Genomic DNA, 17,692 nt, shown 5'->3' with positions numbered 1-17,692 from the left:
CGGTACGTATTGCTTAATCAGCGCTCTAGAGCTTGGATGGTATCTAAAAGCAAATTATAGTCGTTACATACCACTATAAGTATTAACAAGAATAGTAACCCGGTGAAATGGTTCTCGGCAACGATCCGAGCAATAAGAAGGCGAGGTGCGAGCGGGCAAGGTGGATCGATCAGGTGGAAGATGACTTACGGACCCTCCATAGACTGCGCTGTTCGCGACGTGTAGCCACGGACGCGAATGGAGAAGACAATACCGCACAGGCACTTCGGCCTTAGTCTGAATAAATAAAATAAATAATAATAGTAAAACTAGAACACAGTGTAGAGATCTTACTCCGTAATGCATCACAAATAGGTGTCTACCCAGCATTACAGGTTTGCTTACTTTTTGAATGCAAATGTAAACAAGTCGAATTAACCGCTTTTGACTGCTCGGTTGAAAAAGATGACGTCTTCGCCGATCTTTTATTATAGTATTTCTAGTGTGGTGTAACTGTAATGTATGGATACGAAAAGTCACACGCACAAGAAGCTAGGGTCATTGAGAATATATATTCGCTTATGATTAAAAGCTGTTTATCCATCACTTACAGTTACGGTTTCTAATTTTATTTTATTTACCTATTATATTAGAGAACTGTGAATATACAGTGAAAAAGACGTACATATCTAGAGTGCTTTGAAAATAGATCGTATGTGCAAAGAGAGTCTCTCTTGGATCTATTCTCTTTCAATTATTACAAAACTTTACATAAATTTACTTGAATTTCTCGCAGATATCCAAAGACAATAGCTTTGTCTATCATGCGTGAAGTGGAAATGTTGCAAAACATGCAAAACTAGCCGATATATTAGCGAAAGAGAGCGTGATCAAAGAGAATCTCTCGTTTGCACATACGACCTATTCTCAAAGCAATCTAGAGTTCGAATAGAAAAGTTATAGTAGTAGGGTGGTTCACAGCACTAAAGCAGCGTGACGATCCATACAAAACCGTAGAGGTTTCTTACAAATGCGTGACGAAGGGAGGGGTTTGAAATAACCAATTTTTGCGTGACGTTTTGAATCTTCCATAGCAGCCATCGCAAGTTACATTTGCAGTCAGTCAATCCAAGCTTCCTCATTGAATTTTTAAATCTTTTCTCCATCAATATCGGAGCTTGAAAAAGTCATGAATTAGTTCAAATGTTTGAGTCCGATAGTCAACGATTTGCTGGAGTGATAATCTAGCAAATTTTTCAGTTGAATTTGCGCGCCTTAACGATTCATTCTTTCTATATGGTGCTGCAAATATATATACTTGCAGAATTCCAACTATAACGAAAAAAAGGGCACAATGAAAAGCTCTCTGTCATGTAATGCTTAATAATGCCACAATGGCCACATGTAGTGTATTCTGAAATTCTTCGCGCTACAGGAAAGGCTTGAGGTGCAAGGGCGCGGGCCGCTCTTTGGGGATCGCTGCGATAGGTGATTGATTGCGCGATGTTGAATTGCACAGAAACTGCTTTGTGTGTCTTCCACTACCGATGGGTGGATTAATCTTTTTTTGTTAATCACAAATAAGTAACGCTTTAAACATGTTAACAAATGGTGAAGCAGCATTAGCAGCAGGCTTGGACAATGTCCATTCATCTAAATTATACGTGATTCTACTAACGTTTAGTGGATCAAGTTGAACTTCCTCCTTCCAAACGAACGATTCCCCAAAACGCCAGAGTGCCCTTGTACCCAACCCGAGTGACGTGCTTCCTGTGCACAATCAACTTCTGCAGCAGCAGCAGCAGCACCAGCAATAGGTACACATATATGTGAAATATTTCATCCATGCGCATTTCCATTCGCATTCGGATGGAGCTGACTGGCTGGATGAAATAAAATGTTATCAGCACACAGTTGTTGCTGTATCCTCCACCCAATTCCACCCAGTTCGCCACCCTTCACACTTAAATTATGAAAAAGGACAATATCAAATTCTGTTTGCGATGCACCGGAGCCTCTGTGGTGGGGATGCAATAAATTTAAAACCAACCGACTGATAGCAGGGAGGATGGCGATCCCTGGACCCACTCGGTGGCCACATATGGCTTGGTCGAGGATGAATTTTGAGTTGAAACAAGAGGACCACATCGAGCAATTCACACCCCCACCTCTGCCACACAGAATCGAATTGTCCGCCTTGGATCACACAATGAGAGAATTGCTCACAGTTGTTGCTGTTATTGTTGATGATGACGATGATGATTATGTACGGCAGACAGAGATTGGTCCTGCGGTGGTGATGATGACTGAGATGATAAGTGTTTGATATTTAATACATAAAATCCGAGCTGGGTGTGTTTCGAAATGCAGGCGTCGTTGGTTTGGGTGGTAAGAGTTTAAACATAGCCAGGAGATTATAATGAGCAGACTGTAAAAAATGCTCATTGGTTTCATTTTAAAGGACACCGCAATAAAATTGTAATATCGTCCTCCTGGGTATATTGACAACGAGGTGAGTACACATAGTTATGCTAATCAATGACAAGACACGATATGTAATAAAATATCTTACAGATTGGCGTTTTCCATCCTTTTCACAGTTAGTTTTGCAAAATACAGCTGAATAAAACATATTACTATAATTAATGCAATTTTTCGCGTAATGCATGCATTTCTGTTGTTGATTTGATGATGTTAAATCACCATTTTGTATAGTTAGGCACCGCTCAAACATCCCCGGAAATACGCCAACGCTGATTTTCATAAAAAATTATCATGTTGGAGGATCAAAATTCGATTCCTAGCGTTTAAATTGATGATGATGATTGTCCTGCCACTCCTAAAAGGTTTGAGCAAAACGATGTTTTTAAGATAATTATGAATTTAATGTGAAAATGTAATCACATTAAATTCAATTTGCAAAATTGTACTGTTGTAAATGGTACAATGTACCGAGCGCGTGGGTTCAAGTTCCATCGAAGGAAAGTTACCTCATACATTTTTCAAATCAAATCTTCCAATATCACATATGAGTTTTCAGAACATTGTAAATTATAAATTGTTTTAGTACGGATATTTGTAGAAAGTACGAAGTGTATATTAGAACCGAGATAGGATTACGACCCGTATCGGTTTTATAGGTTTCTGCCATAAACCCTGACGGACTAAACGTAGTAGAAGATGATTATAATTAAGATTCGTTAGTAGTACTGATAGTGATAACTATTACTTATGTTTGTAAAATTAACATAAAATACGATTCACTACTACAGGAAACTACGGTCTGTATCACACCGACGTCAACCCATCAAGCCACACATGTCCAGAGGGCCTTTGTGTATAACTTGCAATTCAGTCATGCTCAAACCAGTTGCTCTAAGTTTCCAAACTGTTGCGGAGCTCAGATCAATTAGTCTACCAGGTCTACTACGTTCTGCATCACAACAGGTGAAGGCTATCGCCCCATCACGGCAGATGTCCCACAGGAATCAATCCAGCCCATTGTCGTGGAATCTTGTAGCTCCTGCCAGGAGTCAAGGCACAGTTTCGGATACACGGCTTCCCCACCCTTCGCAATGCCCAGACTGAAACGGCTGGTGAGCACTCTCTGTTCATATGTTCCCGGTTCTAAAAGAGAGAAGTGCGAGTTGGAGGTATGCAAAACGGACACCACCACCGATAACATCATCAGAAGAATGTGCTGATTGCAGAATAGGAGGGGTGGTCGCAAGAGTGACGACCATGATAGCCGAATCCTACAGACGAACTACCAAAACTTCATCAAACGCACAGGAACTGAAATACTCGTACACTGATTATGTTTTTACACGGATTTTAGTCACACGGCCATGTAAAAAATCCCATACAAAATTTTGCAAAGTTGCTTAATTTTGCATGCTTTGTCGAGAAATCATAAAACTTTTTTACACGGATTTTCAAATTTTGAACGGAAATTATGTTTTACACGGAACGCATCCCGTGTAAAAAAGAATCGGTGTATACGTCAGAACTCCAATCTTATGAAAAGTGCTTTTAAAATGAACGAAATACATCAAATAATTCCTTTTGTTGGTTATTTTAGGAAATGAAACAGTTGGTCAGAAAGCGATAAAAGTGAAGAAGTTTTGGTAGAGATTATAATGTTTTAGAGATCGAGATCTCGTCTTAACGCAAAGAATGCCTGGGGAGGTGTTCTTATCGCAATCTCCTCCCCTTTTTTTTTTCTTTTTGTTTTTTATTAAGATCCTCAAAACCTAATTCGGAGCTCATTGAAATGATTCTACCAAATTTATTGAATTTGAGCATGTGGGTAAAAAACCGCATATTGATGGTGAAACTCACATTTTTGCAAAAGTGTACTTTCCTCCAGATCAAGCTTGTAAATCAATTGAAAAGTTCTTCCGAAATGCTGATGAAATTATGTCCCACTTTATATAGCTATATAATATAACTCGATTTCATTTTCCTAATAACTTTTAAACGCAATGGTATCGTTATCAAATTTATAGTGATCAACAAGACTTTGTCCCTGTCGAATGCAACTTGTTGAGAAAATCGATTAAGAATTACTGTATGATGATAAAGTGGTCAATGTTTTTCGATTTTCGTGTGCACACACACATACACACGGACAGACAGATATTTTTCAGTTCGACGAGTGAGTCGATTGGTATATAACATCATGGGTCTTCGAGACTCCTATGGCAAAAAGGTTCAAATGAAACTGTCGTACAATCTTGAAATCGAAAACTGTTCGAGTTTTGTATGGAGTTTTAAACCGATACTGTTGTCTAGAATAAGTATAAAAATACCTTGAAAAATTGTTTGGGATCCGACTAGAAGAGCATAAAGAAACTGAACACAATATTAACATATTGTGATATTTATAATTTATTTTGATACAATTTTGTTCTTAGTAGCTATTATCTTTCAAATGTAGTAACAGGATTTTATCATAATATTCATAATGCTTAACACCGAATTGCCCAACAGTAGGCAATTAAAATAGATGTAGCAAAGTCTCCCAACCATATGGATATCACTACGCTGATATAATTTGAAAAGGTTGCCTTATTTGTAATGTTGTTAGTTTCATGTTCTCAAAAAACATTCTCGTTCAGACAAAAACAGAAATTTCTGATTGTTGATCACAACCTGGAGACCTATCACGAACTGTAAAATTTGCAACTGCGAAACAATATATTTTGTATCTGAATCTGTTAAAAATTTCTAACAAAATATGTTATTTTTATGATAAAATTGTAAGAAAATTTGATAGTTTTTGTTTCCAGTAGTGTAATTTTGATAGAAATTTTGATATTTTAACAACATCCTGCACATGTTTCTAACAAATTTTGGTATAAAAATAGTATAACATAATAACATAGGTTGATATAAATTTGATATGACTTCTAGTCGGGATGTTATCAGAAACTCATTTAGGATTTTCCGCATATATCCTAAATTCATCTAGAAATTCCTTCAGTAATTCTTTCCTGAATTATGCATATAACAATTGGCGATATCTTCCAGAAAATCCTCAGTGAAATCCTTCAGGCATTACCATTTTTGTTGCCTTTCTCGCTAACTAAGTTTGAAAGGCTATCATTTCACTCCGAAAGAACTTTTTATAGAAGGTCTGAGACCCTATAGTATTATATCCAATCGATTCAGCTCGACGAGCTAGCACATGTTCATCTGTCCGTGTGTATGTGTGCACAAAAGCTATAAAAACATTAGACAACTTTTCGTATAGTAATCCTTAACGATTTTCTCGCAAAAGTTTCATTCGAGGGAAGCCTGTTGATTGACACTATTGAATTTTATAACGATCGGTCATTGCGTTTAAAAGTTATGAAGAAAATGGTACATCGGACGATATAAACCCCATATAAGGTTAGTGTTCAACTAAATGCGAGAAAGGCACCACCAACGCTAGGTGGATTAATCTTCAAAGAATTCCTTCGTGATGAATTCTTTGGTAATTTTCTAGGAATATATTAAATACTTTCTCAGAAAGTAGCTCCAGGAATTTATCTGGAAATTCATGCAAGAATTCCTCTGATAATCCCTCTGAAAACTTTCTGGAACTCCTTCAGAATTCCTCCGGAATTTCCTCCAAGCATTCTTTGTAGTTCCTCAGGAATTCTCTCTGGAAGTTCCTTCAGAATTCGTCCGGAAAATGTTCCTTCAGGAAACGCTCCGGAAACTTTTCTAGGAATCGCTCCGGAAGTTCCTTCAGAAATGCCTCCCGAAGTTTCTTCAATAATTCCTCCGAAGTATTTTTTCTGGAAGCTCCTTCGAAATTCCTCCAGAAGTCCTTCGGAATAATTTCGGAAGTTCCTCCAGGATTTTTTCCGGAAGTTCCTCCAGGAATTTTTCCGAAATTACTTCAGGAATTGATCCGGAAGTAGCTTCAAGAATACCTCAAGAAGTTGTTTCTTTGTTTCCTTAGGGTCTGTCTCATTTGGAGAATTAAACTTAAAAATAGAGTTCGAAAATTAAAAATCACGTTATAAGAATGTGGTGACCCAGCAATTCAATAGGACATCGATGGAAAATGATTGATATCTGTCAAAAGTAATCTTTGCTCTGCAAGCAGGGTTATTTGATAATTATTGAAATGTCACTTTAAGTTTAATTTAGTTAATTATCCAATTGAGACAGACCCTGTTAGAATACAGGAATTTTCCATCGAAAATGACTTTAGATGAAAAATCAGGAGATAATGCTGATTAAATTTGTACTCTTTTTGCAACCTTTTTCAAGAGACATATACCGAATATTCCAAAAATGATCGTGATTGTGAATATTTTTCTCATTTTCCTGACTATTTAAGTAGTGTTGGTGTTAACTCAAATAAATGTAACTAAGATTTTAGCAACTCTAAGAATTTGGATGCCTCAAAGGATCTGGACCAGATAGAATTCCACCAATGATTTTGAAAAATATGACAAGCGAATTGGCGATTAAAGGTTGCATGAAGAAGAAGTCGAAGGATGATATTGAAAAGTTATGCATGAGGAAGCAACGGATTTTTTTAAAACCCTTCTCAAAAACTCTAGAAGCAATTTAGGCCGTTACAAATAATAAATTTATTTTATGTCCGACGGCTCTTGGAAGGTAAAAAATAACAAAAATTAAAATGTACTATTGGAAAATTTTAAATTTTAGTGGAAAATGATAGTAAAGAATGCTTAGAGAAAGCAAAGAATATGAATATTAGTAACATATTTATCCAGTAGTGAAAGTGAAGTAGTGAAACTTTTTTCTGTAGATTTTTTTTTCTTTGGGTAAGTGCTGTTTTTGCTGATGGACTCTTAACTATTGAATCAATAACACCATAAAACTCAAACTGGTTGAATCGATTGGTGCAATGGTCAGATGTAATTTTAAAATTTCAGATGTGTTGTCTGAATATGGCTGTTTTATTGAGTTCTTGCATAGGTTTGGAATTGCAGACCTCCGTGCTATATCACCATACATACATAGGTGAAGTCTGAAGTAGAAACGGTGCAGCACGCGATATCAACATGCCCACGTTCCTAAAATTATTGGAATGCTATTGCGCTTTTTGCACTTTATAAGAGTTCTGCGAGATTTTTTTTCTCACAGTCATCTTTTTCTCACACTCAATACACTCAAAAAAGTTTGATTTTCCGTGTATAATATTTGTGTGTGAGTGCTCAATCTGAAAACAAATAGACGTCAAATCATGGCGGGAATCGATTTAGTGTACACGCTTACATGTGACTAACGAGTAATGGGTTATAATTGGGTAAATTTCGGTAACAAAAATCGATCAACCCGAAATGAGAGTGAGTGTGAGAAAAAGAAGCGGGCAAATCACAATCTACACATAACTCTTCAAATTGGTGAAATCGGCAATACGCTTCTTATTCGCGTCATAGATACGACCTCGGATAAACCCTTAGAGAGGATGCATTTGACGCTGAACTCACCCATGCAAGAAACATACGCTGATGAGCTGCGGGTGATTACGTACAGTCGTAAGGAGGTAATTTCGGCTTAAGCACGGCAAAAGCTGCTTGGGCGCTTCCCAACCCTCACACGATCTGAGATGTCTTCTCAGGTGTCTGGATGAAGATTTTCGTTTACCTTACTCCAAAGCAAAGGTACGATACACTGAAAACAACCTTGCCTTCTAAGTTGCCATCTTCTTCTTATTGGCATTACCAAGTTGCCATAGTTTTATGAAAAATAAAGCATTCTTTCAAGCAAGTTCTGAAATAAATCTGTAATATAACTTTGTAAAAATAGTTAATCAAAGTTACACACATAGGTTATACGACACTGGGATTGGTTTCCTTCGCAGCACCCACGTACATGTACATTAAGTGGGATCCAATTCTCACACACTCGCCTCCCTGACTTGGGCCCAAGTCTGATTCCTGTCAACTTTGTTGATTTCTCTGTGGGTTTCGTGGCCAGGAGATCCGGATTCCTGTCCAGTGCTTGCTTGAAGATTTCGTTTCCGCTCTTACGTGGTGTGTTGCCGGACTACGTTCATTCACACTGTGGAGTTGCTGTTGATATAAGAATTCGATGGCATCGTCGATGGGACTCAGCATTCGGGATCCAATTGTCAGGCCACCTGATCCGAGTTGTAAAACGTAGACATCGGTTGATGAATACAAATCTATGTGAAATCTGCTAATACGCACCAAGTCTCACTGACGTTCGAGTATTCGAGGTTTGAGGCGTTGGAGATCCACTCCATGTTCTATGTAGATCTTGGCCCGCAGCCGCCCGATGTTGACTGGTTTTGATTTTTGACCTTCTGCACTGTTTGCCAGGTTACCGTAGAGTTGAACTTGTTAACATCCAACAATTTGGTGTTGTTGACGTTGATGAGTGGGAGCGTACGACCAGGTCATTCAGTTCACTCTAGATGGTAGACCACTGTTGCGTTGGTAAAGCAGTATCATCATCTGGGTCTAGGTCGTTCGATTGCTCTATGATGGTGGGTTGCTTGAGCGGTCCATGATTTCGTTAATTAAGATGGGCAACAGTAACAAAGATATAATACATCCATCTTGCCTCACTCTAGCGATTCCATTGTGCGGAACTATGGATTTTGTTTGAACCTCCTTGCTTCTAGGAACGCCCACAGTTTTCACGATTTTCCATGGTCAATCAGCACAAGATAGAGGGACTCTTGAAATTCATTGACCTGCTTCTGGATGATGCAAAAGCATGACAGTATTGTTTACTAGTTTATTTGTGGACGCAATTGCGCCCGTGGCAAGTGTTTTTTTTTTTTTTTTCAATTTTTAAGAGTGATAGATTCTTTTCTGAATTTAAAAAAATCAAAATTTTCAACGTCTGTTGTCTGTGATTTTTTTCATCAAATGCTGTATCTGGTTGTCTAAGGTTGTCATTGGTTTTGTTTTCTGATTGGCAAATAAAGGTTGCACGAAGAAGAAGAAGAAGTCGAAGGATGATATTTGAAAAAAAATGCAGGGGGAAGCATACGAGAAGATTTTTAAAACTCTTCTCAAAAATTCTAGGAGTAATTTAATTAAAAACGGTTAGCAGTACGGGGTTGGACTTTCCTTCTACTGCATAATAAACGCAATTTTTCGATTCAAAATTTTATTTTGTGATATCACACTTGATACACATTATGAGAAAAGTCCAACTCCGTACTGGTTTCCGTTTTTAATTCAATTGCTTCTAGAATTTTTGAGAAGAGTTTAAAAAACTTCCCGTATGCTCCCCCGTGCATTTTTTTTTTTCAAATATCATCCTTCGACTTCTTCTTCTTCATGCAACCTTTAATCGCCAATAGTAAAAAAGAATTGAAGTGTCAAATATTTTATTTTTTGTGGGAATTTCCCCGTGTGCTGCGTCTGGTTGGCTAGTCACCGGACAGACAAACAGGGCTATTATATATATTATTCTCACATCCGGGGGTGGTATCATCCGGGGTGGTATCAAGTGTAAAATTGTCAACCTTTCCCTATATTCGAATTAGGATAAGTCATCAAAACTTCAAGAAGTTGTTCTAAGTCGGGAGTGACTGACATGTCGCGTCTTCCTCTGGCACTCACACATTTGTCCTTGCTCCATTCAGGCGTCGTGAAATATCGTAGAGGAGGCGATAACACGAATACCGGTTGATGCGGCTTTCCTCCGATCGTCTGCCGGGGAATCCACCCGCGTCCGATTCTCCCGTATGCAGCCAGCGGCGTTAGACTTCCTTCTCTAGGGCCGCTTTTAGTTTGCAAGACCAGTATTTGACTCCTCTGGAAATGGATCAACCGAAAAGGGAGACAATGCCCTCGTGAGTCCGTAATAAACGCAGCGCAGACATCGCGATTTGACTGTCATCTTCTAATTCTCGAGATCCAATAACGCATTTCTTCGATTCAGCGGCGGGAGAAGAGGCTCGGGCGTCGAATCAACATACAGCGACTAGAAGATCCAGCCGTGAAAAGATCCATCGTTGAATAACTTGGAACTCGGGTAGTGAATGTTCTGGAAGGTGACAGAGAGAAGTGGGCGACGAGGAATGCTTGGGTGAGCTGCACACTCAGCAAAAAGTATGGATTACAGATATAACACGATGGAAAATTGGAGAGCGAGCTTAGAGAAGCAAAGGCAAAGGAACAGGAAGAATCAGAGGAGTAAATGACGAGTCTCGTCAATGGTATGTATCTCTGTAAATGGGAGTCGGGCGCTGCTGCAGACAGGATAGGCGGGTTTTGGTCGATTCCTGACCGATGAAGAAAGGATGGCTGCAACTGGAGATTATTCAGAAAAATATATTAGCTCTTTTAGTGGAATGTATTTAACCGTCTAAGACGAATTAAGTACTCTCCATTTAATTCCACCAGTTAATTTTCGTTATCTTTGCAGATACGTATTTCGACCACAACGGGCGCGGGTGGATTCCCCGGCAGACGATCGGAGGAAAGCCGCATCAACCGGTCTTATCGCCTCCTTTACGATATTTCATGACGCCTGATTGGAGCAAGGACAAATTTGTGAGTGCCAGAGAAAGACGCGACATGTCAGTCACTCCCGATCTAACTGAACAGCTGAAATGTTTGCTCTTAGAATCACTTAGAACAACTTCTTGAAGTTTTGATGACTTATCGACTAAGTCGAGGCAAGTACGAGACACTGAAGACGACCACACAGTTGTGGTCGAAATACGTATCTGCAAAGATAACGAAAATTAACTGGTGGAATTAAATGGAGAGTACTTAATTCGTCTTAGACGGTTGGAGATTATTGCCTCTATTACTCACTGACAACTGAAACGTTGGTCAGTGCAATTCGTACAGCTTCTTCAAGTCTCAGCCAGTGTTCTTCAAAAGGCAGCCATCTGAAGCATGAAATCTAAAGGGTCCCTCAAGGTCGATCGGGTGACGGCGGAAGAGTTCAGCGCTGACCCCATGCTGTCTGTGCGAATGTTGTAACAACTGTTATGCAATATTTTGTCCCGCTTCGCACAAATTTGGAGCAGGCCAACAAGTTGGAACTGACCCTTTATGCTATTCATTGAATATGGAAGGTAGAAGCTTACCAGCCTGATCAAATCAACGGTGGATGGTGTGCAAAACTGTGTGAAAATTTCGCTGTACCCCACCCCGAACTGTACACCCACCTGAAACGTGAAGCAACAAAAGTTGGACTGGTGGTGAATGCATCGGCAAAGTACATGCTAGTGGGCGAAACCGAGCGTGACAGGGCCCGCCTGGGAAGCAGTGTTACGATAGACGGGGATACCTTCGAGGTGGTCGAGGAATTCATCTACCTTGAATCCTTGCTAAACGGCTGACAACGATGTTAGTAGTGAAATACGAAGGCGCATAATCTGTGGTAGTCGGGCCTACTACGGACTCCAGAAGAAACTGCGGTCAAAAAAGATTCACCACCGCACCAAATGTGTCATGTATAAGACCCTGATAAGACCGGTAGTCCTCTACGGACATGACACATGGACAATGCTCGAGGAAGACTTGCAAGCACTCGGAGTATTCGAGAGACGGGTGCTTCGGATCATCTTTGGCGGTGTGCAAGAAGATGGTATGTGTCGGCGAAGAATGAACCACGAGCTCACCCAGCTCTACGGCGAACCCAGTATCCAGAAGGTAGCTAAAGCCGGAAGGGTACGATAGGCAGGGCATGTTGCAAGAATGCCGGACAGCAACACTGCAAAGTAAGTGTTCGCTACCTATCCGGCAGGTACGAGACGGCATGGAGTGCAGCGAGCGAGGTGGGCATACCAGGTGCAAAACGACTTGGCGAGCGTGGGCCTCGAACCGTGTATTGTGGCGTCAAATTGTTGATTCAGTGTGATCCGTTTAGATGTAAACTGAATAAATGGATGAATACGGAAGGGATTTCTATTGTCTGAATCACGAAAATCTGAGTGGCTCCCAAGGATGCAAGGTCGGAGCTTTGTCTGACCCCATTCGGATAGTCGCTGATGTGAGACAAGGATGCATTTTATCTTCATTGATACTTCTCAGTGTAATCGATAAGATCTTGGTGGGTCCGATTGACTGTGTACCAATTCTTGAGCTGCTCTGGCAGTTTATTGTTGTGGAACATCTAGACGACTCTGATTTGGCTAATGATTACGAAACGCTTTATTAGTACTGCGACGCTCTTTTATGCGGAGTGGGTTCAACGAGCTGACCGTATGCTTATTTGTGGCGGGTCTCACCATCAACGTCAGCAGGATCATGTGGTTAAGTGTCAACGGGAACAGTCCCTCAAACTTTGCTGTAGCCGGACGATCGGAGGATATCAATATCTTGACTGTCTGATATCATCAGATGGTGAAATTAAGATCGACATGGAAGTACCAGCCAGAAAGGCTGGGGATACCTACCGAGTTTTCGAAATATTTGGAGACCCAACCGGATTGATCCACACACCAAAATTCGAATGTACTAATCTATCGAGAAACGTGTGGTGAATAGGCAAAGACAACGTAGATGATGTCTAAAATTTATAATTCGGACGGCCTTACAGCTGAATATCGTGTTCCGAGCAAAATAAAAGCCTTCAAATACCGATAACAATAGATGTTCGAAAACGTGGATGGAAATGGATCGAGAGTCCCCTTAATATTAGTTACCTGATAGGTTTGTATGCCGATAGAGATATATGATCATATTTTCATTTTAAATACTCTTGGTGACAAATTTGTGGTCTATAAATGATATATTTCGTACCAAGATAAAAACAGTGATGCATAAAATTAAAACAAATAAAAATCCATGAAAAAACTTTTTTTTTTCGCCCCTCAATATTTTTGAAAAGTTGAAGGGGGGGGGGGTGACATAAAATAAATTTAATATTTGTATCGGCCTTAATTAAAAACGGAAAGCAGTACGGGTTTGGACTTTTCTTATACTGTGTGTCAAGTACGATATCATAAAATAAAATTTGAAATCTAAAAATTGCGTTTATTATACAGTAGAAGGAAATTCCAACCCCGTACTGCTAACCGTTTTTAATTAAATTACTCCTAGAATTTTTGAGAAGAGTTTTAAAAAACTTCCCGTATGCTCGTGCAATATTTGTCAAATATCATCTTTCGACTTCTTCTTCTTCATGCAACCTTTAATCGTCAATTTACGACACCTTCATTCCGGAAATTCTTTAGAAACTAGCAGCTTTCCAAAAGAATGGAAAAAGTCTTTTCTAAGACCCATTTTTAAATCAGAAAAAAAAAATCTGATATTAGAAATTATCGTGGAGTGGCCATTATCTCATGTATTCCTAAACTTTTTCCTTTAATAGAAGGATGTTCAACCAAATAAATCATAGAATAACAGATGCACGACACGGGTTCTTTAAAGGACGATCAACTACTACCAATCTTTTAGAATTTGGCGCTTTACACAGAGCATTTGATAGACTTGATATTCCTATGTTGATATCAAAACAAAAATTCCATTGAAACACCGAGAAAACATTGTTTATGGTAAGTGTTTCTATTCGCCCCATTGCGGGGTTAATAGAAATATACAACTTATTTATCATTAGCATTAGCATTAAGCAATTCGCACAAATTCGTAGGTGGTACAAGCCAAGACTATTGTATGAGAGAGTAGCATCATTTTCATCCGTTACCACAGATATTGATTTGGGACTAATCACTATCTGTTAGATAGAAGCAATGCACTCTCCAATAGTCGAGATCTGTCCTGGCCACGTCCTTGCGAATGCTGAGGAAGAGGAAGGATGGTTAGGTTGGACACCTACTTAAGAAAGATGCAGAGAACTCTACGACCTCTCATAGGTGCCACGGGAGGTTTTGGGATTGTGTGGAAGGTTATAACAGTAGGAATCGTTTTGTCAGAACGTGTAACACAGAAAGAACTAAGATAGAAATACAAAGTAGGAAAAGAACGAGCCTGGAATTGAACCCACGACCTCCTGCTTATAAGGCAGAAGCGGTAGCCACTAGAACACCGAGCTCGTTAAATATACAACTTATTTATCAAACAAAAAAATATAGAACAAGTGTATTAAAATAACATTAACTCCCATAATAAAGGAAGATGCGACCCACATTTTAAACGAACTGAATTGAATTTATAGACCGCAATATTTATACAACTTCAAACATAGTACAAAGTGTTTCTATTCGCCCCGTTTTACGGTATAAGCCGAAATGCCTCAGATTCAGAACATAAGTTATCGAATATCTGGTTTGCCAGATAATGATTAAAATCTACCTAATAAAATACTCATAAACAATATTTGAAATAATTGCAAATACATAAACCTGACCTGAAATAAGATGTAACCGACAGGGTACCGTATGATTAATAAATTACAATTGCAACTACAATTATTACATATATCCATTCTTCAGAACTTCGATTTAGTACCAAATATTCAACATATCTGTAAAGTAAGATTTTTAATAATATTTTATTCATTTTTTGCGATTTCTGAGCATTAACAAAAAACATTATTGTTATCATTCTATTTAGGTGAATTAAAGAACAATAATTGTTAATTAAAAACAAGTGAATTAAAAACAAAATAATTATGGAAGATGATTAATTAGAAATATTAAATAAATATTATAGAGTATATTCACTAAAATAAGAACCAAGCAAAATAATACGAATCTACCCATTTCAACAGGCAATTACCAACAAGAAGGTAACGAACTGGCCAACGCCAAACCAAAAAAAAATGCATAGAAACTGCAAAGCGCAAAAAGAACAAAAATGCTAGTGAAAAGTTAGCAATTCCTGCTGCTGCTGCACCACTACTATGTCAGCACATCCACAAAAGTATGGAATTAATATTAAACAAATAAAGGTGAAACATTGAATGTGCAGCACATAATGCAAACCAAGCAGGAATGATTTGCTCCGCTCAGGAGACTTTCTCTCGGTCCCACTGCTTGGGATGGGGCTGTACACGAACTACCCATTATCCTACAAATTTCATCAATGCAATTATTTCTGTTCAGCTCCACTTCCAGGGAAATTTATTACATGTAGAACAATAAATTGATTGAATCATTCTTATTACGAGGTTAATCAAAAATGATTCAACAACAAACATTGCATCATAAGATTTTTAATTATTGTATTCTATTGACTCTAATGGGACAATCCTTCTAAAGGACTGATTCCGGATGAGCAATCACAAATTAAATATTAAACAGCCAAGTACGACGAAATGAATATTGATCCGTTTTCCTCCCTAAAAAAAACTTCCATCTTTACACAGCCCTCATGTGCCATGAGAGTTCCCTCTATCCGGACCAACGGGCAGAAGTGTGACCCCGGCGCAGTGGAGAGGAACCCCCGGCAGAAAATTGAGCCAACTCCCCATTTTGCTGGCACTGGGTCGGTGAGCGTTAAAGTTGGCCATCTTGCCATTCTGATATCATCATCGTCCTCATCTGAGGGATCCGATTCCCGGGAACTGGCGCTATCAGCAAATTTTTCTCCGCCTACTCACCCGCACTGATCCGGGCATTGCCACTCTATGCACATAGCATTTTGATTTTTTCGCGGAACACCACAATATCCGCAACCGACCGTGAACGGGGCAGAACTCATAAGAAAAAATAAGGCGAAATCAAAAATCGATGCTTTTACCTCAAAACGGTCCACCTTCAGGATGAAAAATTTCTGGATTCGATCGCACAATTCACAATGACACTTTTCCAGAACTTTTCAGCGGTTCAAAACATATTTCTTCACCAATTCATGAACTTTTTCACACCAATTTTAGTCAAAATTTTCAGGCAGCCATTAAAAAGAACGGCGCTTCTAGTCTTTCTCTGCTTCTTTGCCCGAGCCCTGAACTGGCTGGCTGCTGCCTGTGTACCTACTTCTTCTCTTTCCTCACTTCTGATGACGACGGTTCATCAGCGCCGCACGGCGAAACACACAAAACAGTCAGCCGAACGCGAAGAACACACTGAACTTGTGTTGAAAACTTCACATCGCCGAAGCTGCGGCGTTTGTTGTTGCTGGCTGTGCTGTTTTTGCTGCTTGCGTTCTTTTCATGACACCAATACAGACGTACGAAAGAAAATCAAAACTTTTTTTTCTGACAGCTGTCAAGCCAAAAACAGGGCTGTGCCGGCAATGTCATAGATAGGGATAGGATAGAGATAGGGATAAGACGACGCAATGCACGCTTAAAATTGGTATCGACCTGAGGGTGCATGCGAATAGAATCGATTTGCAAGTAGTAACCGTAAGCATTAGAGTAAAATCAGCAGTGATTCAAATCGTTCGGGGCTGTCAGTTTGAATATAAATCTGAAACATTCATTTTCCCAGCAGCTGTTCTAGATTCATTTTTTATACCAGTCAAATGTCAAAAAAATAAAACTGGTATAACGCTCCGTTCTATTTTCTGCAGATTTGAACCACGACTGAATCACGAGATTCAAATATTTTTCAATTGTTTTGGTGTATGAATGCGTTATTTTATCTACGGATCAATCCACTTTGCAATTACGGCGCTTTTCTTGGCAGCAACATAATGATTCATTTAATTGAAAATTTGAAAAACATGAATGGAATACTGCTGGAGAAACCAACATGTTTGTTCTATTTTGCTCCAGATGCAAACTAGAATAGTGGTAGAAAATTTGGAATGAGACTGAATCACTCCTGATTTCACTCTTAGTTTAAGGCTTTAAATCAGCATTAAAGGTGCTTCAAAGCTTTATAACAGCCCTGCAAATGCAATGAAGTTCTCATCTAGCATTATATCTGCATCGTTAATGCTGCAAGATCAAATGTTTATTGACATTAAATTAGCATTACATTAGCATTATATGCGTTATAAAAGCAGTGTTTAATGCAATCAAATATTTCGGTAGAAAAACCGGTTGGAATTTCTGTATGTAGTAGTAAGAACTTCCTCGGGTGAATGTGTCACAACAACTACTACAATTTCTATCGATAAAAAAGAGGCAAAATGGTTTAAATATGCCTTTCAGCAAAAATATATGACATCGCATCCGTGGCCGAAAGAGCAAGGAAGGACAACCTTGAGAGAGCCGTGTCATGCTTCCAGGTTCGAGACCATATGAGGACATTCTAAAAATTTGAAACCCGCCGGCTCACCGGATGGGAAGGAATCACAGGGTCGTTTGAGCAGCATCTTTCCATTCAAATTCAGTTCCTTGGCGAGGCTCATTGACAAGGGGAACACAAGGAGAAAACAATACTTGTTCG

The 17,692-nt window shown here is 39.1% G+C and overlaps 1 pseudogene; it reads right to left on the bottom strand.

The window, feature by feature from the left end:
- Positions 1 to 8,719, bottom strand: part of LOC134204306 (27 kDa hemolymph protein-like) — a 10,768-nt pseudogene extending 2,049 nt beyond the window's left edge.
- Positions 8,720 to 17,692: the final 8,973 nt, after the last annotated feature.

The sequence above is a fragment of the Armigeres subalbatus genome, unplaced genomic scaffold (genome assembly GCF_024139115.2).
Source record: "Armigeres subalbatus isolate Guangzhou_Male unplaced genomic scaffold, GZ_Asu_2 Contig515, whole genome shotgun sequence".
NCBI lineage: Eukaryota > Metazoa > Arthropoda > Insecta > Diptera > Culicidae > Armigeres > Armigeres subalbatus.
Note: the sequence above shows the minus strand (reverse complement) of the source record. Positions and strands in the feature narration are given on the sequence as shown.